General features: G+C 40.0%; 1 pseudogene; it reads left to right on the top strand.

Annotated features, from left to right (window-relative positions):
• Nucleotides 1–9028, top strand: part of LOC124514280 (MICOS complex subunit MIC26-like) — a 32886-nt pseudogene extending 23858 nt beyond the window's left edge.
• The last annotated feature ends 17892 nt before the right edge of the window (nucleotides 9029–26920 follow it).

Here is a 26920-nt window from a genome sequence, read left to right on the forward strand (position 1 = left end):
CAAGTCAGGCAACAACAGATGTTGGCAAGGATGCGGAGAAAGAGGATCTCGTTTGCACTGCTGGTGGGAATGCAAACTGGTGAAGCCACTCTAAAAAGCAGTATGGAGGTTCCTCAAAAAATTAAAAATAGAACTACCCAACGACCCAGCAATTGCACTACTAGGCATTTATCCAAGGGATACAGGTGTGCTGTTTCGAAGGGGCACATGCATCCCCATGTTTATAGCAGCACTATCAACAATAGCCAAAGTATGGAAAGAGCCCAAGTGTCCATAGATGGATGAATGGATAAAGAAGAAGTGGTATACATATTCAATGGAGTATTACTAGGCAATCAAAAAGAATGAAATCTTGCCATTTGCAACTACGTGGATGGAACTGGAGGGTATTATGCTAAGTGAAATTAGTCAGAGAAAGAGAAAAATCATATGACTTCACTCATATGAGGTCTTTAAGAGAAAAAACAGATGAACATAAGGGAAGGGAAGAAAAAATAATGTAAAAACAGGGAAGGGGACAAAACATGAGACTCTTAAATATGGAGAACAGAGGGTTCCTGGAGGGGGTGTGGAAGAAGGGATGGGATAAATGGGTAAGGGGCTTAAGGAATCTACTCCTGAAGTCATTGTTGCACTATAAGCTAATTAACCTGGATGTAAATTAAAAACAAAACAAAACAACAACAACAACAACAATGAAAAAAGAAAGTCATCTATGTCTTCTGCTCTTAAAAGTAGTGGCTTTATGAAGAAGAGGTCCTATAGTACCATGTGGTGCAGTGTCCCCTGTTCACCAGATCTCTGCACTTCAGAGGAGTCTCCTACGTATGTTGCTTGCTTCTTGCTATTGTGTCTAAGTAACTTTTCCTTTAAGTCCAGAATTCTTCACTGACTGCCTATGGCAGGCTGTGCTTGCTGTCTGTGGTGTTACTGAGATGCAGGCCAGCCAGCTCTGATGGGGTGGGACTGCAGGAAAGCTTGGGGGTAGGGCAGCGGTTTTATCAACATTCTCACCGAGCTGCTAGTGCTGTCAGCTCCCCCCAAGCTCAGCTGCAGCCACAGGCCCTGCACACTTTGGTGGCAGCAGGTGGTGGTCCGTACATGGCAGTGGTGGTGGCGAGGGATGCCACAGCAGCTGGACATGGTATCTGTGCATGGGGCTGAAGATCTGCTGAGTGGGGCATGCGCCACATTAAAAAATTCACCCTGAGCCCAGGGCTGAGGCCAGTGGCTTGAAGTGGGCCAGTCCTAAGGAGAACGCATTCTTTTTTTTTTGTATGAAATACAATTTATTGACAAATTGGTTTCCATACAACACCCAGTGCTCATCCCAAAAGGTGCCCTCCTCAGTGCCAATCACCCACTTTCCCCTCTCCCCCACCCCCCATCAACCTTCAGTTTGTTCTCAGTATTTAAGAGTCTCTTATGGTTTGCCTCCCTCCCTCTCTGTAACTTTTATTTCCCCCTTCCCCTCCCCCATGGACTTCTGTTAAGTTTCTCAGGATCCACATATGAGTGAAAACATATGGTGTCTGTCTTTCTCTATCTGACTTATTTCATTTAGCATAATACCCTCCAGTTCCATCCACGTTGCTACAAATGGCTGGATTTCATTATTTCTCATTGCCGAGTAGTATTCCATTGTTTATATAAGCCACATCTTCTTCATCCATTTGTCAGTTGATGGACATTTAGGCTATTTCCATAATTTTGCTATTGTTGAGAGTGCTGCTATAAACATTGGGGTACAAGTGCCCCTATGCATCAGCACTCCTGTATCCCTTGGGTAAATTCCTAGCAGTGCTACTGCTGGGTCATAGGGTAGATCTATTTTTAATTTTATGAGGAACCTCCACACTGTTTTCCAGAGTGGCTGCACTAGTTTTCATTCCCACCAACAAGAGGGTTCCCATTTCTCCAATCTCTCCAGCGTCTGTAGTCTCCTGATTTGTTCATTTTAGCCACTCTGACTGGCGTGAGGTGATATCTGAGTGTGGTTTTGATTTGTATTTCCCTGATGAAGAGTGGCGTTGAGCATCTTTTCATGTGTCTGTTGGCCATCTGGATGTCTTCTTTTGAAAAGTGTCTATTCATGTCTTCTGCCCATTTCTTCACTTTTAAGGTGTGGAGTTTGGTGAGTTCTTTATAGATTTTGGATACTAGCCCTTTATCCGATATGTCATTTGCAAATATCTTTTCCCATTCCATTGGTTGCCTTTTAGTTTTGTTGGTTGTTTCTTTGCAGTGAAGAGGCTTTTTATCTTGATAAGGTCCCAATAGTTCATTTTTGCCTTTAATTCCCTTGCCTTTGGAGATGTGTCGAGTAAGAAATTGCTGCAGCTGAGGTCAAAGAGGATTTTTCCTGCTTTCCTCTCTAGGGTTTTGAGTATTTCCTGTCTCACATTCAGGTCCTTCATCCATTTTGAGTTTATTTTTCTAAATGGTGTAAGAAAGTGGTCTAGTTTCATTCTTCATCATGTTGCTGTCCAGTTCTCCCAGCACCATTTGTTAAAGAGACTGTCTTTTTTTCCATTGGATATTCTTTCCTGCTTTGTCAAAGATTAGTTGGCCATACAATTGTGGGTCCAATTCTGGGGTCTCTATTCTATTCCATTGGTCTGTTTCTGTTTTTTGTGCCAATACCATACTGTTTTGATGATTACAGCTTTGTAGTTGGGGCTAAAGTCTGGGATTGTGATGCCTCCTGCTTTGGTTTTCTTCTTCAATATTACTTTGGCTATTTGGGGTCTTTTGTGGTTCCATACAAATTTTAGGATTGCTTGTTCTAGCTTCAAGAAGAATGTTGGTGCAATTTTGATTGGGATTACACTGAATGTGTAGATTGCTTTGGGTAATATTGACATTTTAACAATATTTATTCTTCCAATCCATGAACATGGAATGTTTTTCCATTTCTTTGCATCTTATTCAATTTCATTCATAAGCTTTCTATATTTTTCAGCATACAGATATTTACATCTTTGGTTAGGTTTATTCCTATGTATTTTATGATTCTTGGCACAATTGTGAATGGGATAAGTTTCTTTATTTCTCTTTCTGTTTCTTCATTATTGGTGTATAAAAATGCAACTGATTTCTGTACATTGATTTTGTACCCTGCAACTTTATTGAATTCATGTAACAGTTCTAGCAGACTTTTGGTGGAGTCTGTCAGGTTTTCCACATATAATATCATGTCGTCTGTAGAAAGTGAAAGTTTGACTTCATCTTTGCCAATTTTGATGCCTTTGATTTCCTTTTGTTGTCTGATTTCTGACGCTAGGACTTCCAACACTGTTAAACAACAGCAGTGAGAGTGGACATCTCTGTCGTGTTCCTGATCTCAGGGGGAGAGCTCTAAGTTTTTCCCCATTGAGGATGATATTAGCTGTAGGCTTTTCATAAATGGCTTTTATGGTGTTTAAGTATGTTCCTTTTATCCTGACTTTGTTGAGGGCTTTTATTAAGAAAGGATGCTGTATTTTGTCAAATGCTTTTTCTTCATTTATTGGGAGGATCATACAGTTCTTATCTTTTCTTTTATTAATGTGATGTATCACATTGATTGATTTGCAAATATTGAACCAACCCTGCAACCCAGAAATGAATCCCACTTGATCATGGTGAATAATTCTTTCTGTTCCAATTGAATTGGATTTGTTAGTGTCTTATTGAGAATATTTGCATCATATTCATCAGGGATATTGGCCTGTAGTTCTCTTTTTTTGCTGGGTCTCTGTCTGGTTTAGGAATCAAAGTAATGCTGGCTTCGTAGAATGAGTCTGGAAGTTTTCCTTCCCTTTCTATTTTGGTCCAGGAGTCTTATTTGTTGGGAGATTTTTTATGAATGTTTCAATTTCTTCGCAAGTTAAGGTTCTGTTAAAATTTTCTATTTCTTCCCATTTGAGTTTTGGTTAGTGTGTGTGTGTTTAGGAATTTTTCCATTTCTTCCAGGTTGTCCAGTTTGTTGGCATATAATTTTTCATAGTATTCCTTGATAATTTCTTTTATTTCTGAGGAATTGGTTGTAATAAATCCATTTTGATTTGTGATTTTATCTATTTGGGTCCTCTCCTTTTCTTTTTGAGAAGGCTGGCTACAGGTTTACCAGTTTTATTTTTTTCAAAAAACCAACTCTTGGTTTCATTGACCTGTTCTACTGGTTTGTTTGTTTGTTTGTTTGTTTGTTTGTTTGTTTTTTGGATTCTATATTGTTTATTTCTGCTCTGATCTTTATTATTTCTCCTCTTCTGCTGAGTTTGGGGTGTCTTTGCTGTTGTGCTTTTAGTTCCTTTAGGTGTGCTGTTAGATTCAGTATTTGGGATTTTTCTTGTTTCTTGAGATAGGCCTGTATTGCAATGTATTTTCCTCTCAGGACTGCCTTTGCTGCATCCCAGAGCATTTGGATTGTTGTATTTTCATTTCCATTTGTTTCCGTATATTTTTAAATTTCTTCTCTAATTGCCTGGTTGACCCATTTATTCTTTAGTAGGATGTTCTTTAACCTCCATGCTTTTGGAGGTTTTCCAGACTTTTTCCTGTGGTTGATTTCAAGCTTCATAGCATTGTGGTCTGAAAGTGCGCATGGTATGATCTCAATTCTTTTATACTTATGAAGGGCTGTTTTGTGACCCAGTATGTGATCTATCTTGGAGAATGTTCCCTGTGCACTCGAGAAGAAAGTATATTCTGTTGCTTTGGGACGCAGAGTTGTAAATATATCTGTCAAGACCACCTGTTCCAATGTATCACTCAGGGCCCTTGTTTCTTTATTGATCCTGTGTCTAGATGATCTATCCATTGTTGTAAGTGGAGTATTAAATTCCCCTGCAATTACCACATTCTTATCAATAAGGTTGCTTATGTTTATGATTAATTGTTTTATATTATTTGGGTGCTGCCGAATTCGGCACATAATTTGTAATTGTTAGCTCTTCCTGATGGATAGACCCTGTAATTATTATATAATGCCCTTCTTCATCTCTTGTTACAACCTTTAATTTAAAGCCTAGTTTGTCTGATATGAGCATGGCTACTCCAGATTTCTTTTTACTTCCAGTAGCATGATAGATAGTTCTCCATCCCCTCGCTTTCAATCTGTAGGTGTCCTCAGGTCTAAAATGAGTCTCTTGTAGGCAGCAAATAGATGGGTCTTGTTTTTTTTTATCCATTCTGATACCCTATGTCTTTTGATTGGAGCATTTAGTCCATTTACATTCATTGTTATTATTGAAAGATAGGGGTTTAGAGTCATTGTGTTATCTGCAGGTTTCATGCTTGTAGTGGTGTCTCTGGTACTTTGTGGTCCTTGCAACATTTCACTCACAGAGTCCCCCTTAGGATCTCTTGTAGGGCTGGTTTGGTGGTGATGAATTCCTTCAGTTTTTGTTTGTTTGGGAAGACCTTCATCTCTCCTTCTATTCTGAATGACAGACTTGCTGGATAAAGGATTCTCAGCTGCATATTTTTTCTTTTCATCACATTGAAGATTTCCTGCCATTCCTTTCTGGCCTGCCAAGTTTCAGTAGATAGGTCTACTACTACCCTTATGTGTCTGCCTTTGCATGTTAAGGCCCGTTTATCCCTAGCTGCTTTCAGAACTGTCTATTTTTGTATTTGCCAGTTTCACTATGATAATATCATGCAGAAGATCGATTCAAGTTACATGTGAAGGGAGTTCTCTGTGCCTCTTGAATTTCAATGTCTGTTTCCTTCCCCAGATGGGAGAAGTTCTCAGCTATGATTTGTTCAAGTACACCTTCAGCCCCTTTCTCTCTCTTCTTCTTCTGGAATTCCTATGATAGGGATATTGTTCCATTTGATTGCATCATTTAGTTCTCTAATTCTTCCCTTGTAATCCTGGATTTTTTTAATCTCTTTTTTTCTCAGCTTCCTCTTTTTCCATAATTTTATCTTCTAATTCACCTATTCTGTCTCCCCTCTGCCTCTTCAATCCAAGCTGTAGTCACCTCCATTTTATTTTGCACCTCATTTATAGCATTTTATTTCATCAGGACTATTTTTTAGTCTCTTGATCTCGTAGCAATAGATTCTCTGCTGTCCTCTATGCTTTTCAACCCAGCGATTAATTTTATGACTATTCTAAATTCTTGTTCAGTTATATTGCTTAAATCAGTTTTGATCAATTCATTAGCTGTCACTACTTCTTGGAATTTCTTCTGGGGAGAATTCTTCTGTTTCATCATTTTGGCTAGTTTTCTGTCCCTTAGGTATTTTAAAAGCTTGTTGGGTGCTCTGCACCTGCAAGCCCTGCTATATTAAAGGAGGGTCATACACAGTCCAGGGCCTGGCCCTTCAGGAGGTGGTTTTTTTTGAGAGTGTTACTTTCTCTCTCTTGTGACTTTGGTTATTTTATTTCCCTCCTCGCAGTGATATTTTGGACCCTCCACCAAGTGTGCTTTGATTTGTTCTTTGGTGTTTCCCTGTAAAGAAAAACAAACAGACAGACTAATCTGGGGGAGGAAACAGGCATCCAAGTCCAAGGGCCAAGGGAACACCCTCACATAGTTTCTGCAGATCAGGAATCTGAGAGAAGCTCAGCTGTTGGTTTTGGGTCTGTGACCTGGGCTGCAGTCATCTGAAGGCTAGACTGGAGGCTGGAGGATGCACTTCTAAACTCATTCAAATGGCTGTTGGCAGGGGTTTCATTTCCTCACCACCTGGGCTACTCCTCACAATGTGACAGCTGGCCTCCCTCAGAGTGAGTGATCTATTTCTGTCTCCAAACTCCTGCTCACTGGCCGCTGTTAGGTCACCGCTGCCACTGCATGGGTAGTGGCCTCTGGAACCCACGTGGATTCGAGGATGCTTGCAGGAGGGCACCGAACTCATTCTGAGTTAGGCACACTGCTAGCAGATTAGGTAGAAATTGTCTGTGCAGCACCACCTATGGCAGGTGGCTCTACCTTTATGCTGGGTGCAGGGGAGGGAAATGGTACCTGCCAGCTGCATTGTTCCTGGAGAAGACCCCTAGCATGCTCTAAAATCCTTATAAATGGATCTTCCTTATCTTTGCCCCAGGCACTGTGCAAACTGTTGATTCTGTTGCTTCTCCTGTGGCTGTTGTGTCTTTAAGAGTGGGGACCCAGCCATCACTAAGCCTCCCGGTTTGCCCAGTGCTGAGTCAGCAGCCTTTTAAAGCGGCAGGCTCCAAGACCCACAGGTTATACAAACACAGAGCTCAGCCCTTTCTAGTTTTCAAAGCCAGACGTTATGGTGATTCATTTTCCCTGTGTGGGTTCCTTGATGTTTTCCATCTTTGTGCCTGCAGCTTCCTCACTCCTGGGGACAACTTCTGACCGCTGTTTCTGCTCTTCCTAAACTCTCCAATACGGTTTCTTTTCTACATGTAATTGTGGAATTTTTTCTGAGAGTCTTCAGATTGCTCTTTTGTTTATTCACTCAGATATCTAGTTGTAAATGTGGGATGGAATGAACATCAGGTCCTACTACTTCAGCAACTTCCCAGCATCTGTCCTGCCCTTACATTGTTCTTTCTAAAAACATTTATTGAGGTATAATTGACAGATGATATTATATTAATTTCAGGTGTACAACATGTCATTTTATAGTCATATACATTTATAGTCATATACATTTTATAGTCATATACATATAGGCAAAATGGTCACTACAACAGGTGTAGTTACCTTGTCATTCACAAAGTTAATACAATATTATTGATCATATTTCTCATGCTGTATACTACATCCCCATTATTTATTTTACAGCTGGAAGTTTGTACTTATTAAATTCTCTACCCATTTTGCCCTCCCCACCACGAAGCAACTCCCCTCTAGCAAACACCAATCTGCTTTCTGTATCTATAATTAGAAGTTTTGTTTTGTTTTATTTTTTTATATTTCACATATAAATGAAGTCATATGGTATTTGTCTTTGTCTGCCTATGTCGTTGATATGACTATAGCTAAACCAGTTTTTGTTTTGTTTCCATTTGTATGGAATATCTATTTCCATCCCTTCACTTTCAGTCTGTGTGTGTCCTGACTTCTGAAGTAAGCCTCCTGCAGGCAGTATATAGATGTGTCTTGTTCTTTATCTACCCAGGAACCCTATGTCTTTTAATTGGAGAATTTAGTCTATTTACATTTAAAGGAACTATTGATATGTGTGAGCCAGAGCCACCTCTGCCAACAACACGTTCAAGGTAATTCAGAGTTCTGTGGGGCCAGCCAGCCTTAAGTGTGCACACCGTCAAAATCTATGCATCACCTAACAAGGACTCACTTCACAAAACTGCCATGAAGGTTAAGGAGCTTTCACTCTACTCCATTTCCGAGGGTCAATCTAAATATGTAGAGGAGCCAAAGGACCCATCTTGAAGAAAGCATCTCACATCTCTGACATTATGGTGAGCCATATTCAAGGTGGTGTCAGGAAATGTACTCACAAACTAAGCCCAAGATGCAGAGCTTGGTTCAGTAGGGGTTAGACACGCCAGACAGGTATAAATATCTCCCAAATGCACCTCCTGGATTTTTTCCAAGACTTGGTGTTATTGGTTTTGCTGGCATTGTTTAACTTCTTTTGGCTAGAGGTTCAAAAATGAAGAAGCCAGTGTATCCACCTGGGTTCATGGGATTAGCTGCCTCTTTTTATCTTTTTTTTTTTAATTTTTTTTTCAATGTTTATTTATTTTTGGGACAGAGAGAGACAGAGCATGAACGGGGGAGGGGCAGAGAGAGAGGGAGACACAGAATCGGAAACAGGCTCCAGGCTCCGAGCCATCAGCCCAGAGCCTGATGCGGGGCTCGAACTCACGGACCGCAAGATCGTGACCTGGCTGAAGTCGGAGGCTTAACCGACTGCGCCACCCAGGCGCCCCAGCTGCCTCTTTTTATTATCCACAACAAGCCATTGTATTTGTCCAGGGCAGTGGGAAGAAATTATATGACTGGGATTTACAAGGATACATAGTCACAGAAAATTTGTGGAGGTGAACTTTCAAAAGACAGGAAATGTGAAGAATTCACCCGGAAATAAGTAGAATGCTCAATGCTCTGCCCATTTTAATCTGTGTAGTAAACCAGTATTTTAACAGAAAAATGGCAGAGAAGTCAGTACTAAATGTAGTAAATTGGCTTTCTTCTTCAGGAAAAACGGTAGATCTCTTATCTTGGGTCATCACCCAAGACATAAGACAGACATAATATTGCTTATATTGGATTTTTAATAATAATATATGAGAGCTCTTTTATCATATCTCAGACAATTTTATCATTTTTAAAAATTCTCATTTAAGTAGAAGATATATAACATTTTAACCATAGTTTGTTATAGTTCTGCGCTTATAGCTATTTAATCCACACTTGAAAATTAATAAAAAAGGGGGTGTCTGGGTGGCTCAGTTGGTTAAGCATCTGACTTAGGCTCAGGTCATGATCTCATGCTTCATGAGTTTGAGCCCTACATCCGGCTCTGTGCTGTCAGCACAGAGCCCGCTTCAGACCCTTTGTGTCCCTCCGTCTCTGCCCTTTCCCCATGCTCTCTCTCTCAAAAATAAACATTTAAAAAAAATTAATAGTAAAGTAGAATATTTTCCAGAAGTGTGTAGATAATTTACATATTTTTATGTGAAAACTCTACCTTTTTACTCCTTTTGCTATGCCTTTTATGTTATTTTTTATATTCATATGAAGTTTTTGTTTAAATTCCACTTAGTTACCATACATGTAATATTAGTGTCAGGTGTTAAAAACAGTGATTCAACACTTACATATGACACTTGGTGCTCATCACAAGTGCACTCCTTAATCACCATCACCGATTTTCCCCATCCCCCAACCTACCTCCTCTCTAGTAACCATCAGTTTCTTCCCATAGATAAGAGTCTGTTTCATGGTTTTCCTCTCTTTTCTTCCCTTATAATTGTTTGTTTTGTTTCTTCAATTCCACATGTAAATAAAATCATATGGTGTTTGTCTTTCCCCACTGACTTATTTCACTTAGCTCGATACACTCTAGCTTCATTCACATCATTGCAAATGGCGAGATTTCATTCTTTTTTGAAGGCTGAGTAATAATCCATTGTATATATACACTACTTCTTCATCCATTCGTCAGTCATTGGACATTTGAGCATTTTCCATAATTTTGCTTTTATCGATACTACTACTATAAACATGGGGGGGTGTGTATCCCTTTGAACTAGAATTTTTGTATTCTTTGGGTAAATACATAACAGTACAAGTGCTGGATCATAGGGTAGTTCTGTTTTTAGCTTTGTGAGGAACCTGCATCCTGTTTTCCACAGTGGCTGCACCAGTTTGCATTTGTACCAACAGAAGAATCCCCTTTTTCTACATCTTTGCTAACATCTGCTTCTTGTGTTGTTGATTTTAGCCATTCTGACAGGTGTGAGGTGATATCTCATGACAGTTCTGAGTTATATTTCCCTGATGATGAGTGATGTTGAGCATCTTTTCATGTGTCTGTTGGCCATCTAGATGTACACTTTGGAAAAATGTCTATTCATGTCTTCCGCCCATTTTTACCAAATAATTTGTTTTTGGGTGTTGAGTTTTATAAGTTCTTTATATATTTTAGATACTAACGGTTTATCCGATATGTCATTTGCAAATATCTTCTCCCATTCTGTAGGTTGCCTTTCAGTTTTGTCGATTGTTTCCTTTGCTTTTTAGGAGCTTTTTATTTTGATGAAGTCCCAATAGTTTATTTTTGCTTTCATTTCCCTTGCCTCAGGAGGCATATCTAGTAAGAAGTTGCCACAGCTGAGGTCAGAGAGGTTACTGCCTGTGTTCCCCTCTAGGATTTTAATGGTTTCCTGCTTCACATTTAGGCCTTTCATCTATTTTGAATTTATTTTTGTGTATGGTGTATAAAAGGGGTCCAGATTTATTTGTTTGCATGTTGCTGTCCAGTTTTCCCAACACCTTTTGTTGAAGAGACTGTGTTTTTCTCATTGGATATTCTTCCCTGTTTGTCAAAGATTAATTGACCATACAGTTGTGGGTTCATTTCCAACTTTTCTATTCTATTCCATTATCTGTCTGGTTTTTGTTGTGTTTTCCATTTCTTTGTTGAACTTCTAATTTTGTTCTTGTATTGCTTCCCTGATGTTATTAAATTATCTCTGTTCTTTTGTAGATCTCTGCCCATATGTGGAACAAATAACTTGAATATTTTTGTAGGGTAATTTCTGGATCTTCATTTCTTTGGAGCCCAGTACTGGAGATTTACTGGAGACTCCTTTGGTGGAGTCATGTTTCCCTGATTCTTCATGATCCCTATCGTCTTGCATGTGTGCTTGTACATTTGAAAAAGTAGTCACCTCTTTCAGACTTTATGGACTTCCAGACTTTAAAGGAAACCTTCACTCATGTGTGAGGGCATGCTGGATCATGGATCTAGGGTACAGGGTGCCAAGTGTGTGGATATGTGGTGCCACTGGGTTCTGGGGGACATGATAATCTGTGGTTCAGGCCAGTGGACTTCACAGCATTGACAATTGTATGGTCCTTGGCTAACACTACAGGAGGGCTGCAGTGGCTGTAAGGGCAGTTGGGGGTCCTCAGCAGCACCTTCAAATCCAGTAGCTAGGGACCAGGGTAAGCAGCAGTGGTGGCTAGAGCCAATGGTGTGCACACACTTGGCTGCAGGGGCCAGCTTCTGGTTCCTATGTAGTGGCAGGAGCCATTTGCAGAGACACACGTGGTGATGGAGGCCAAAGCAAGTGGCAAGAGCCAAGGTCAACTATGGACTTACTGGTAGCTGTAGAGGCCCTGGATGCTCGCATGTGCTCCTGTGGCTGTGTACGCTTTCCATCTGGGTACGCATATTGCAGTGGAGGTTGATGATGGGGGGTGCTGGACTGGGGGCATGCAGATGCATAACTGGAGGGACTTGCAACAGGTGGGCACAGTAATGCTGGCTGGAGACAGAAGTCAGAACTGATCTATGCTCACAAGCAGCTGTGAAGTCCTTGGTTGTTGGTGTGCTCACCTGTGGCTGTACACTTTTCCCTGGGGCATGTGTGCTGTAGTGGAGGTGGGTGATAGGCAAGTGTGTGGAGGTGCACAGCTGGAGGGGCTGTGAGCATGAGCATAAGCATGAACATGAGCATGGCAGTGAGGGTCAGTGGGGAGAATCTAGAGTGTCATCTTCCACTCACACAGCCATAGAGGGCTTGGATGACTGTTGGCGTGCTTCCGGGGATCCAACAAGGAAGTGGAAGGGAGCAAGGAGAGACTCATATGGCTGGCTTTAGCAAACATGAATATTTATGGGGCAGAAAACTGGAAAAACCTGGGTCTGTGGTGGTTGTGCTGGCCATTGGCTTTGTTGGTAGCAAAATGTGCTGAGTTTGTCTGCAGAGCAGGTCTCTCTGAACTGCAATTATTCTCACTGTGCATCTGTTAATAATAGCTTCTGCTTTTCTTTCTTCTTCCTAACCAACTCTCTGTGTCTCAGCTTTGCCAGTCTGGCTGGGGTGAAAACAGTGGGACCTTTGCACAGTGCCCTGGGAGACTGGGGAAGCTGGTCGCTCGCTTCGTATTGCTTTCCTGGGGAGAACTCTTTCTAGCTGTGAAGTTAGTTGTTGGTGCTGAACAGTGCTGGCTTGTGGGATGGGATTATGAAGACAAAATGAAGATGTCTGCTTTCTCTTTCAATTTTTTTGTTTGTTTGTTTCACTGTGTTGCTTAAACTTCTTAGGTGGACTCTGGAGGTCTTCCAGAAATGATTAGTTTTGTTTTTTTTTTTAATGGATAGCTGTCCAATTGTGGTTCTTTGAGGGGGATCATGGAAGCTGGGTTCTTCTACATTGTCATTTTTCTACTTCCACATTCTTTGTCTTTTTTTTTTTTTTAAGAGAGAGAGAGGGCGTGCAAGTGGGGGAGATGGGCAGAGGGAGAGAAAGAGAATCTAAAGCAGGCTCCATGCCCAGGGCAGAACCTGATGTGGGGTTCAATCCCACAACTCTGGGATCATGACCTGGGCTGAAATCAAGAGTTGGATGCTCAACCTACTGAGCCACCCAGGTGCCCCCACATTCTTTGTCTTAATGCAAATGTGTGTGTGTGTGTGTGTGTGTGTGTGTGTGTGTATTTTTGTGTTTTCTCTCTTGTTCTATGAGTCTATTTCTTTATGTGTTAGCCAATATCAGCACCTTATCAGTAGCTTTTATACCTTATTGGCATATATTCAATAGAGCAAGTCCTCCTGCCTGTCTCTTTAAATACAGTCCTAGCTATTCTTGACCATTTTTGTACAAATTTTATAATCAGGTTGTTATGGTCCACATATATGTGTGCACATGCACACACACACACAACACAAGGAATTGGGACTTTGAGTTTTATGAATCATGAATATGATCTCTTGCCATTTATTTAGGTCTTTACTAATTTCACTCACTAATTTATTATAGTTTTTTTTCCATAGGGATCTTGTACATTTTTAAAGATTTGTTCCTAGGTACTGTATGTTTTTTGCAGTTTCAACTATAATATATTAGTATTTTGTTTGCTGCACATATATAAGCACAAAGTTGATTTTGTCTATTTATTGTATATAGAAATTTTGCTGAGCTCATTTTTTAGTTGTAATAATTAACTATTGATTCTTTTGGAATTCCTACATAGAAAATGATATGATCTATGAATAATGACGGACTTGTTTTTGTTTCTGAATATACATCCAATATAAATTTAATCTCTTTTTAAAAAAAAAATTGGAGGGCCTGGCTGGCTCAGTTGGTTAAATGTTCAACTCTTGATTTTGGCTCAGGTCATGATCTCATGGTTGGTGAGATGGAGCCCCTCATGGGGCTCCGCAGTGACAGTGCAGAGCCTGCTTGGGATTCTCTCTCTCCCTGTCTTTCTGCCCCTCACCCCCAATAAATAAGTAAACTTAACAAACTGAGTGTTGCTGGAGGGGTTGTGGGGGGGGGGATGGGCTAAATGGGTAAGGGGCATTAAGGAATCTACTCCTGAAATCATTGTTTCACTATATGCTAATTTTAAAAAATAAAAAATTAAATTAAAAAAAGGACTTAAAGCTTTTTTGTAACAGCTAGAGTTTTATTTTATGAGTTTTATCTTTTTTTAAGGAGAATTTATTTTTTATTTATTTTTGTTTATTTTTTAATTAAAAAAGATTTTTTAGTTTTTATTTTTTTTTGAAGTTTATTGTCAAATTGGTTTCCATACAACACCCAGTGCTCATCCCAAAAGGTGCCCTCCTCAATACCCATCACCCACCCTCCCCTCCCTCCCACCCCCCATCAACCCTCAGTTTGTTCTCAGTTTTTAAGAGTCTCTTATGCTTTGGTTCTCTTCCACTCTAACCTCTTTTTTTTTTTCCTTCCCCTCCCCCATGGGTTTCTGTTAGTTTCTCAGGATCCACATAAGAGTGAAACCATATGGTATCTGTCTTTCTCTGTATAGCTTATTTCACTTAGCATAACACTCTCCAGTTCCATCCATGTTCCTACAAAGGGCCATATTTCATTCTTTCTCATTGCCACGTAGTACTCCATTGTGTATATAAACCACAGTTTCTTTACTCTACTACAAAGCTGTAATCATCAAGACAGCATGGTATTGGCACAAAAACAGACACATAGACCAATGGAATAGAATAGAAACCCCAGGACTAGACCCACAAACGTATGGCCAACTAATCTTTGACAAAGCAGGAAAGACTATCCAAAGGAAAAAAGACAGTCTCTTTAACAAATGGTGCTGGGAAAACTGGACAGCAACATACAGAAGGTTGAAACCAGACCACTTTCGGGGCGCCTGGGTGGCGCAGTCGGTTAAGCGTCCGACTTCAGCCAGGTCACGATCTCGCGGTCTGTGAGTTCGAGCCCCGCGTCAGGCTCTGGGCTGATGGCTCAGAGCCTGGAGCCTGTTTCCAATTCTGTGTCTCCCTCTCTCTCTGCCCCTCCCCCGTTCATGCTCTGTCTCTCTCTGTCCCAAAAATAAATAAACGTTGAAAAAAAAAAAAAGAAACTAGACCACTTTCTCACACCATTCACAAAAATAAACTCAAAATGGATAAAGGACCTGAATGTGAGACAGGAAACCATCAAAACCCTAGAGGAGAAAGCAGGAAAAGACCTCTCTGGCCTCAGCCATAGCAATTTCTTACTTGACACATCCCCAAAGGCAAGGGAATTAAAAACAAAAATGAACTACGGGGACCTTATGAAGATAAAAAGCTTCTGCACAGCAAAGGAAACAACCAACAAAACTAAAAGGCAACCAATGGAATGGGAAAAGATATTTGCAAATGACATATCAGACAAAGGGCTAGTATCTAAAATCTATAAAGAGCTCACCAAACTCCACACCTGAAAAACAAATAACTCAGTGAAGAAATGGGCAGAAAACATGAATAGACACTTCTCTAAAGAAGACATCCGGATGGCCAACAGGCACATGAAAAGATGCTCAACATCACTCCTTATCAGGGAAATACAAATCAAAACCACACTCAGGTATCACCTCACGCCAGTCAGAGTGGCCAAAATGAACAAATCAGGAGACTATAGATGCTGGCGAGGATGTGGAGAAACAAGAACCCTCTTTCACTGTTGGTGGGAATGCAAATTGCTGCAGCCACTCTGGAAAACAGTGTGGAGGTTCCTCAAAAAATTAAAAATAGACCTACCCTATGACCCAGCAATAGCACTGCTAGGAATTTACCCAAGGAATACAGGAGTACTGATGCATAGGGGCACTTGTACCCCAATGTTTATAGCAGCACTCTCAACAATAGCCAAATTATGGAAAGAGTTTTATCTTTTTAATAGAACTCAATACTGTATTCATAGCATAACTAAGTTAGGCACAAAAACAGAAGCTTTTCCTTTACTGAATCGAAGAGAATTAAAGGTAGAAGTTCAGTACCTGGGACAGCTCACTGGACCCGTGGCTTGTTTTGGCTCTGTGGAAAACAGCTTTTATCCTAAGAATGTGAGATTTATGTGGTTGGCTATATCTAATTAAAACAACATTATTAGAGCATTCTTGACATTTTTTGCCATCTTTTTCTGCTGGAGCTATGGAATAAACTTTATAGTCACAAGCTTTTCTTTGAAATAGGGGTCAATTTTGTAAACTAAAAGTCAGAGGCAAAGGAGATTAAACCAAAGGAAGATGTTGGTAAACATCAATCAGAATCTTGGGGAGTAGGGAAATTGTTGCAGGATTTTATTCCACTTGCCTTTGTCCAAACACAGCATTCAGATATGATGTTTTTAATCTAAGACTATTCTAGTTGTCATTGGGGAGTTTGTTTAAAACCCCTGGATATATGTGATCTTAGCATGTTTCTCAGACTTTAATAACAATCTTGATAAAAAGCGATTTTCTTTCTTTCTCCATTCCTTTCATTCTTTTTCTTTTTTCTTCTATAGTTACCTTCCATTCTCTGAGGGCACTGTGAGAAAAATACTGCTGGAGAAGAGGAAGCTGACCTTCTTATGTATTTGGACAACAACTGCCCTAGTGATGTTATGTTTCAATCACACTAAAGAAGGCCAAGGTAAGCAAGAATAGAGTTTTACATTAACTAGACTTTTAAAAGATTAAAAATCTTTTGGGGACCAGAGGGCCATTTAGTTTCCTTTTGTAAAGTAAGTTGGCTAATCATAATTAACAAGAGAGAAATCTAAATTCTCCAGGAAATATTTTTAAAAACATGGCCCAAGCCATACTGCAATAAGGAGAACAATCTTATGCTAAGTTTAGTGGATTGAAAAGATACAAAGAAGCCTGGGTTCTTGTGCTGTCTGTGATCCATGATATTATCTCAGAATGCTTACTTCTGGATTTCTCAATATTTTAGAAGAAACAATTTTTTAAGACCCTTAAGAAATAGAATTTTTAAGGCACTTTTGAAGGTTTCTCAAGCTCCCAGCTAAATATTTTCCTCTTAAGAATGTAAGGTAGGGTTCAGGAAAATGGGACTATCAGTACCCTAGGCTCATCTCATCCCATGAAACACAACTGGATAACTACCAAATCATACTAAGTACCCCAGAAATTGGCCTGAAGACTGACAGAACAAACTCCACAACTAAAGGGAGAGAAAAAGGCAAATCAAAGAAAGTAGGAAGTGTAGAGATGTGTTTAGGGGAGAAGCAGATCACAGGTAGTATGGAGAGGAAGGAGCCAGGGTCACAGAACGGGCAAGTGAGAGAGGAGTCCACAGGGGAACGCACAAGGAGAATGTTTATCCATTGGCTTGCATACAAGAGGGGCTGAATTTCATGAGTTCTTGCAACCAGCAGGCTTAAAGCCTGGACTTTAAATGTTGAGAAGCTTGTCTGGGATAGAGCCTGGAGGGCACTGCACTTCTTTTGTAGAGAAGGCAGGCAACAACCCGGAGACAGACAGCGTGGTAACAGTGATCTGAAGACAGCCTGGGGCACACTGGGGGAGATTATTCTGCTCTTCTTGGAGTGCATCCCTGAGAGGCAGAGTTCAAGGAGACACAACTCTTTGGGAAGAAAAGAGCCAGCCAGAGCCATTTCCTTTCCCTGCCCCTCAGCGTAAACACAGAGCCACCTGAGGGAACCAGCTCAGCCCTGACACTGGCCGCCTAACTTGCATATACAAAGACCCCTCCCCCTTTGCTGTGGTGGGATTGCCCTTCTCATTCAAGCTTGCCTCGGTCCCAAGGTGGTAGGCCCCTCCCCAAGAAGACTGGCACAAGCCCGTGCCCACACCACATTCCTTGACCAGAGAGTTCTGCAGGGTCTCAGTTCTGGTGGAGATGGTATTGGGTATCATTTCATAAGCAGACAAGAGCACACCTGGTTAAAACTTGCCACACGCAGGCCAGGGACCACACACTGCCCACAGCAGGCTAGAAGATTCTCTGCAGATGACTGGCCTGAGGGTAGACCAGCCAGAACACAACAGCATAGCACACACAGCACACATTGGAGATGTTCCTTGAAGCACCAGCCCTGGGTACTACATGGCATAAAGCCATTACTTTCAGGAGCAGGCAATATAACTGGCTTCTCTAACACAGAGAAGAAGACAGAGACAAAAGGCAAAAATGGAGGAATTCATCCCAAAGGATAGAACATGACAAGGTCATGGCCAGAGATCTAAGTAAAACAAAAATGACATGCCTGATGGAGAATGTAACGCAACAATCATATAGATACTCACTGGGCTTGAGAAAAGAATGGAAGGCATAAGTGAGACCCTTACCACAGACACAAATAGTTAAAAAGAATCACTCAGAGATGAAGCATGCAATAAACAAGATTGGAAACACACCTGATGTAGTGAACCGCAGGCTAGAGGAAGCAGAAGAATGAATTAGTGACCTAGACAACAAAGCAATGGACAGTAATGAAGCTGAACAAAAGAGGGAGAGAAGTATGGAACAGGAGAGTAGGCTCAGGGAACTCAGGGACTCCATCAAACCTAATAACATTCATATTATAGGAGTCCCAGAAGAAGAGAGAGAAAAGGGGGCAGAAAATTTATTTGAGGAAATAATAGCTGAAAACTTTCCTAAACTGGGGAAGGAAACAGACTTCCAGATCCAGGAGGCACAAAGAACTCCCATAAAAATACACAAAAGCAGGCCAACACCTATACATACAGTAATTAAATTTACAAAATATCATGATAAAGAAAAAACCCTAAAAACAGCAAGACAAAAGAACAAGGCTAGCTGCAGAACTCTCAACAGAAACTAGGCAAGCCAGAAGGGAATGACATGATATATTCAAAGTGCTGAGTGGGAAAAATCTGTAGCCAAGAACACTCTATCCAGCAAGGCTATCATTCAGAATAGAAGGCAAGATCAAGAGTTTCCCAGACAAACAAAAACTATAGGAGTTCATGACCACTAAACCAACCCTGCAAGAAATATTAAAAGGGACTCTGAGTGGAAAGGGAAGACCAAAAGTGACAAAGACAAGAAGGGATCAGAGAAAATCTCCACAAACTGATAAAAACAAGTAATAAAATGGCAATAAATACATTGCTATCAATAATTACTCTGAATAATTACTTTGACTGGACTAAATGCTCCAGTCAAAAGACATAGGGTGTCAGACTGGATTAAAAAAAACCAAGATCCATCTATATGCTGCCTACAAGAGACTCATTCTAGACTTAAAGACACCTGCAGATTGAAAGTGAGGGGATGGAGAAATATTTATCATGAAAATGGATGTCAAAAGAAAACTGGAGTAGCAATACTTACATCGGACAAACTAGATTTTAAAAATAAAGGCTATAAGAAGTCATGAAGAAGGACACTATATCATACTAAAAAATATATCCAAAAAGAATATATAACAATTGTAAATATTTATGCACCCAACATGGAGCACCCAAATATATGTCAGTTAACAAACATAAAGGAACTCATTGATAATAATACCATAATAGTAGGGGACTTTAATACCCCACTTACAACAATGGACAGATCATCTAAGCTGAAAATCAACAAGGAAACAATGGCATTAAATGACACACTGGACCAGATGGATGTAACAGATACATTCAGAATTTGAATTAAAGCATTCCATCCTAAAGCAAAAGAATACACATTCCTTTTAAGTGCACATGAGACATTCTCGAAAATAGATCACGTTTGGGTCACAAATCAGGCCTCGTCAAAAACAAAAAGATCAAAGTCATACCATGCACTTTTCTGACCACACGCTATGAAACTAGAAGTCAACCACAAGAAAAACTTTGGAAAGACCACAAATACATGCAGGGGCGCCTGGGTGGCTCAGTTGATTAAGCAACTGACTTCAGCTCAGGTCATGATCTCACAGTTTGTGAGTTCGAGCCCCACATCGGGCTCTGTGCTGGCAGCTCAGAGCCTGGAGCCTGCTTCAGATTCTATGTCTCCCCCTCTCTCTACCCCACCCCTGCTCATGCTCTGTGTCTCTCTGTCTCTCAATAATAAATAAACATTAAAAAGAAAATACCACAAATACATGCAGATTAAACAACATGCTGCTAAACAATGAATGGATCAATCAGGGTATCAAAGAAGAAATAAAAAATTAAATGAAAAGGAAAACACGATGGTCCAACACCTTTGGGATGCAACAAAAGTTGCATATAAAAGTCTATATGCTTCCTAAGAGGGAAGTATCTAGATAGGTCTACCTCAAGAAGCAAGAAAAATCTCAAACAAACCACCTAACCTTATACCTAAAGGAGTTAGAAAAAGAACAAGAAATGAAGCTTAAAGCCAGCAGAAGGAAGGAAATAATACAGAGAGGAAATAAATGATATAGAACCAAAATAAAACCCAATAGAACATATCAATGAAACCAGGAGCTTATCAAAAGGAAAAAAGCAAAGACCCAAATAAATAAAATCACAAATGACAGAGGAGAAATAACAACCAACATCACAGAAATAGAAATAATTATAAGGGAATATTATGAAAATCTGTATGGCAACAAATGGGGCCACCTGGAAGAAATGGATAAATTCCTAGAAATATATAAGCTACCAACACTGAAATCATAAAATAGAGAAAACTTGAACAGACTGATAACAAGCAAAGAAATTGAGTCAGTAATCAAAAATATTCCAATAAACAAAACTCCAGGGCCAGACGGCTTCACGGGTGAATTCTACCAAACATTTAAAGAGGAGTTCATATGTGGATCTTGAGAAATTTAACAGAAGACCATGCTGGAGGGGAAGGGGGGAAAAAAAAGTTACAGAGAGGGAGGGAGGCAAACCATAAGGGACTCTTAAAAACTGAGAACAAACTGAAGGTTGATGGGGGTGGAGGAGAGGGGAAAGTGGGTGATGGGCATTGAGGAGGACACTTGTTGGGATGAGCACTGGGTGTTGTATGGAAACTAATTTGACAATAAATTATATTTAAAAAAAATAAAGAGGAGTTAATACCTATTCTTCTCAAACTATTCCAAAAAATACAAATGGAAGGAAAACTTTCAAATTCATTGTATGAGGCCACCATTACCCTGATACCACAACTAGATAAAGACTCCACTAAAAAGAGAACTACAGACCAATATCCCTGATGAACATGGATGTAAAAATTCTCAATAAAATACTAGAAACCGAAGCCAGTAGTACATGAAAAGAATCATTCACCATGGGCAAGTGGGATATATTCCTGCTTTGTAAGGGATGTTTGATAATTGCAAATTAATCAACATGATACACCACATAAATAAAAGGAGAGGATAAGACCATATGATCCTCTCAATAGATGCAGAAAAATCATGTGACAAAGTAAGACATCCATTCATGATAAAGTCCCTCAACAAAGTAGGGTTAGAGTGAACATACCTCAACATAATAAAGGCCGTCTATGAAAAACCCACAGCTAACATCACCCTCAATGGGGAAAAACTGAGAGCTTTCCCCTAAAATCAGGAACAAGATCCAGGTGTCCACTTTCACCACTTTTATTCAACATACTACTGGAAGTCCTAGCCACAGCAGTCACACAACGAAAAGAAAAGGCATCCAAATCAGCAAGGAAGAAGTCAAACTTTCACTGTTTGCAGATGACATAACACTTTATAGAGAAAAACCTGAAAGATTCCACCAGAAAACTGCCAGAACCAATACACAAATTCGGTAAAGTCACAGGATACAAAACCAGTGTACAGAAATCCATTGCATTTCTATACACCAATAACGAAGCAGCAGAAGGAGAAATTAAGGAATTGATCGCATTTACAATCACACCAAAAACTATGGGATACCTAGGAATAAGCCTAGCTAAAGAGGTAAAAGATCTGTACTCTGAAGACTATAAAACACTAATGAAAGAAATGGAAAATGACACAATGAAATGGAAAAACATTCCATTCTTATGGATTGGAAGAACAAATGTTATTAGAATGTCTATACTAGCCAAAGTAACCTACACATTTAACACAATCCCTATCACACTACCAACAGCATTTTTCACAGAGCTGGAACAATTATACAATTTGTATGGAACCACAAAAGACCCTAAATAGCCAAAGCAGTCTTGAAAAAGAAAAGCAAAGCTGGAGGCATCACAATCCCACACTTCAAGTCATATTACAAAGCTGTGATGATCCAAACAGGCATAAAAACAGACACATAGGTTAATGGAACATAATAGAAAAGCCAGAAATGAACCCACATCTATGTGGTCAGTTAATCTTTGACAAAACAGGGAAGGATATCCAATGGGAAAAAGACTGTCTCTTCAACAAATGGTGTTGGGGAAACTGGACAGCAACGTGCAAAAGAATGAAACAGAACCCCTTTTTTACACCATACACAAAAATAAATTCAAAATGGATGAAAGACCTAAATGTGAGGCAGAAAACCACCAAAATCCTACAGAACACAAGCAGTAACCTTTGTGATATGGGCCATAGCAACTTCTTTCTAGATATGTTTCCTGAATCAAGGGAAACAAAAGCAAAAATAAACTTTGGGACTTAATCAGAATGAAAATCTCTGAAGCTTTTCATGAAGGAAACAATCAACAAAACTGAAAGGCAACCTACAGAATGAGAGAAGATATCTGCAAATGACATATCTTATTAAGGGTTGGTATCCAAAATATATAAAGAACTTATAGAACTCAACACTTAAAAAATAAAAGATGTAATTACAAATGGTCAGAAGACGCAAACAGACATTTTCAAAGAAGACGTCCAGATGGCCAACAGAGACATGAAAAGATATTCAACACTACACATCATCAGGGAAATCCAAATCAAAACTACCATGAGATATCACCTCACACCTGTCAGAATGGCTAAAATCAATAACGCAAGAAAAAACAGGTGCTGGAGAGGATGCGGAGAAAGGGGAATCCTCGTACACTCTTGGTGCAAATGCAGACGGGTACAGCTACTATGGAAAAAAGAATGGAAGTTCCTCAAAAAGTTAAAAATAGAACTACCCACTGATGCATAGGGGCACTTGTACCCCAATGTTTATAGCAGCACTCTCAACAATAGCCAAATTATGGAAAGAGCCTAAATGTCCATCAACTGATGAATGGATAAAGAAATTGTGGTTTATATACACAATGGAGTACTACGTGGCAATGAGAAAGAATGAAATATGGCCCTTTGTAGCAACGTGGATGGAACTGGAGAGTGTGATGCTAAGTGAAATAAGCCATACAGAGAAAGACAGATACCATATGGTTTCACTCTTATGTGGATCCTGAGAAACTTAACAGAAACTCATGGGGGAGGGGAAGGAAAAAAAAAAAAAGAGGTTAGAGTGGAAGAGAGCCAAAGCATAAGAGACTCTTAAAAACTGAGAACAAACTGAGGGTTGATGGGGGTGGGAGGGAGGGGAGGGAGGGTGATGGGTATTGAGAAGGGCACCTTTTGGGATGAGCACTGGGTGTTGTATGGAAACCAATTTGACAATAAACTTCATATATTGAAAAAAAAATAGAACTACCCTACGATCCAACAATTGCACTAGTAGGTATTTATCTAAGAATACAAAAATACTAATTCAAAGGGATACATGCACCCCAGTGTTTATGGCAGCATTATCTACAATAGCCAAATTATGGAAACAGCTCAAGTATCCATCAACTGATGAATGGATAAGGAAGATGTAGTATATATATATATATACAATTGAATATTATTCAGCAATAAAAAAATGAAATCTTGCCAATTTACAACAGTATGGCTGGAGCTACAGAGTATTGTGCTAAGCAAAATCAGTCAGAAAGGCAAATGCCATACGATTTCACTCACATGTGGAATTTAAGAAACAAAACAAATGAGGAAAGGAAGAGAGAGAGAGAGAGAAGAAAACCAAGGAACAGACTCTTAACTATTAAGAACAATCTGACTGTTACCAGAGGGGAGGTGGGTGGAGGGATGAGTGAAGTAGGTGATGAGGATTAAGGAGGGCACTTGTGATGAACACTGGGTGATGTATGGAAGTGTTCAAACACTATATTTTACACCTGCAGCTGATATTATGCTGTATGTTAACTAAGTGGAATTTAAATTAAAACTTTAAAAAAAGAATGTAGGGTAGTCACTATTGTATAACTGGGTTCATTAAATATTTATTTATTATGTACTTTCTATATGCTGGGCACTGTGTGATTCCTATGGATACAAAGAAGGTTATTCTGAGTTTTTGAAATGTACCTGCCTTGCCTCTTTAACTTTTGGGAGGCTATGATGGAAGAGATACTCCTTTGTCTTACCAGTCTTTGTGGGGTTTTAGAACAAAAAGAGTACTGTGAGTTTGGAAATAAATTTAGAGAGAGGTTACTTACTCCGGTCACAAGTATTCTTTGCTGTAATAAGAAGGAATTGACATTACATAGTGGGGAGGAGTATGGACTTGAGAATCATAGTAGGAGGTTCAAATTCTGACTCTACCACATATGAATTGAAGGACCTTGAGTCAGTAAGTTGACCTGCTAACCCTCAGTTTCTTCATCTGTAAAATGGGAATAACAAGTACATACCTCATGGAGCTATTGGGTGGATTAAATTATCTAAGGTATGCAAAATGCTCAACAGTGTCCCTGATGTGAGCTAAGTGCTCAAAATGTGAGGCATTATTATTATTACTCTTATTATTATTATTATTTAGAAACATGAAAATATTGTTACTGTCCACATGCATTACAGAAGAGATGGATCATGGATTGTTCTAGAAGATGAGGAAGCAGAAAGGATGGATCAGGGAAAACTTTCTGAGAACAGCTGTGTTTCAGTAGCACCAATCTGATGTTGGGCCATTTTGACTCTCAGCATCAGGGATCTAAACAAAAACTGTAAAAGGCTTTTAAATACAGAGAACAAACTGAGGGTTGACGGCGGAGGCGGGGGCGGTAGGACGGAGGGGCAGGGAAATGGGTGATGGGCACTGAGGAGGGCATTTGTTGGGATGAGCACTGGGTGTTGTGCATAAACGATGAATCATGGGAATCACTCCCAAAGCCAAGAGCACACTGTATACACTATACGTTAGCTAATTTGACAATAAAGTATGAAAACATAAATAAACCAAAACCTGTTTAGCCACATTCCATTCTAGCCATCAACTAAGCTGTTGGCCATAGTGAGTGATGCACATCTTGGAGAGCTGGAGACCAGCCCTGAGACTCATGATGTAGTGACCTCATTGCCATCTGGCATCAGTATCAGAGGGATCAATCACCAGATTTTCCACCACATGTCTGTTTTGTAATTCCTGAGGGTGTCCTGTTTCTTCAGAGAAGAAAGGTCCTTAATTGGAACTGCTCCATCATTCACAGTCCCTCAGGACCCATATTTTGTAATTTCAAGAACCTGCCCATAGAGGATTACGTTTAATCACTCAAGTAGTGTGTAGAAGAGAAGTTGATTCCTAAATCTTAATTATATATACATAATTATTGGACCACTTTCTCAGTAAAACCAGGTAAGTCTAAACAAATCTACATTCCCTTGGTGTTTAAAACTCTTGATTTTTAATGAAGCCCCTCAGGCTTTCAGGTCAATTTGAACAAAGAGAAAAGCATGAAACTTTTAAGCAATGATTCCTGGAACTCATTATAATTAATTATCTAATCCCCTCCCCTGCCATTTGCCAGTGTGTTCTAAGATAATCAATTGTTAAAAGCTGTCAACCCTGCTCTCTTCTTAGACCAAGATGTTCCAGGTTGGGGGCATATAAATGTCTGGAAAAGATCCCCCCACCCTCATCTGTGCTCTTTGTACCAACCTTCCCTCTCTGGTCCATAAGCGTGGGGTGGGAAGGTTCTGGATGATTACTGACGCTATCCCCATAGGACAGAGGTAGGGTTTCTTCAGCAGTTCAGCCACACCCACACCAGAGCTCTAAGATACCTTCTCAGCAAGTCTTGGCTTTCTCAGTGGTTGCAAGACTGCTTCAGTAGCCCCACACATTTAAAAAAAAAAATCCCTTGAGCAACTATACACAAAAGCAGAAATGGAGAGGGAAGGTTTCACCACATCCCTCATCAGGGAGGAAATCTCCCTAGAACTCTTCCAGGAGACCTCCCCTTCTGTCTCAGCCACAATGAGATCAATCCCACATACACAGCTTTGGCACTTGACTCATCAATGTAATTTTAACATATTCTATGAAAACTTCAATGTCAAAACATCCTAATTCCTTGACGTCCATTTTTCCTTTGGCCACTGTATTCCCGACCAATCTTATTCTTTATCATGATCCATCTCTGAAATGATGAATAGTGATAACTAAGCCTAACGAACACCTAGTTCTCTCGCCCTCTTACTGTCGTCATGCCTACAGTCTGATCACGACATCCGATCACTGTGCCTTTGCCTCCTGCTTGTCCTCAGGATTTAACAGTGCCCTGCAATTTTTACTTTTGTCCCTCTCCAGCTGGGAGACACCCTCTGTGTCACTATGAACCCTCTCTCTGTAGCATCCTCAACCCTCTTGTCTCATAGTCTTCCTGTGACATGTGCCCAACATGGATTAATCTGACCATCTGGCCATTCTACTCCCATTTGGACTGATGGAGAACATAACACAAACATGCAGATTGGTGCCACTTCAAAAATATGGTGTCAGTTCTCCACTGCATGGCTTGGCAATTCTCTTAACTAGCAGAAGTCAGCTTTTACTCATATTTTCAGTGGCTATTCAAAATATTTACTTCTCTCCCTAACCCTCAAACATCGTATCTGTTTCCTATCTCTTGGCAGATAGGCTTGCTTCCATTTCACAGAAAAAGTAGGAACGTCTTGTGTACTAAATAGCAATAATTAGTCATATGCATAATTAATAAGATAATGTATCCACAAGAGTCTTCACTTTGTTTATAGGGACTTTTTCTTCTTCTAAGATTTTATTTAAATTCAAGTTAGTTAACAAATAGTGTAGTAGTAGTTTCAGGAGTAGAATTTAGTGAT

Source organism: Lynx rufus, unplaced genomic scaffold (genome assembly GCF_022079265.1).
Source record: "Lynx rufus isolate CCGP_SWC_20201006 ecotype Redwood Valley unplaced genomic scaffold, mLynRuf1.p SCAF_2, whole genome shotgun sequence".
In the NCBI taxonomy this organism is placed as follows: domain Eukaryota; kingdom Metazoa; phylum Chordata; class Mammalia; order Carnivora; family Felidae; genus Lynx; species Lynx rufus.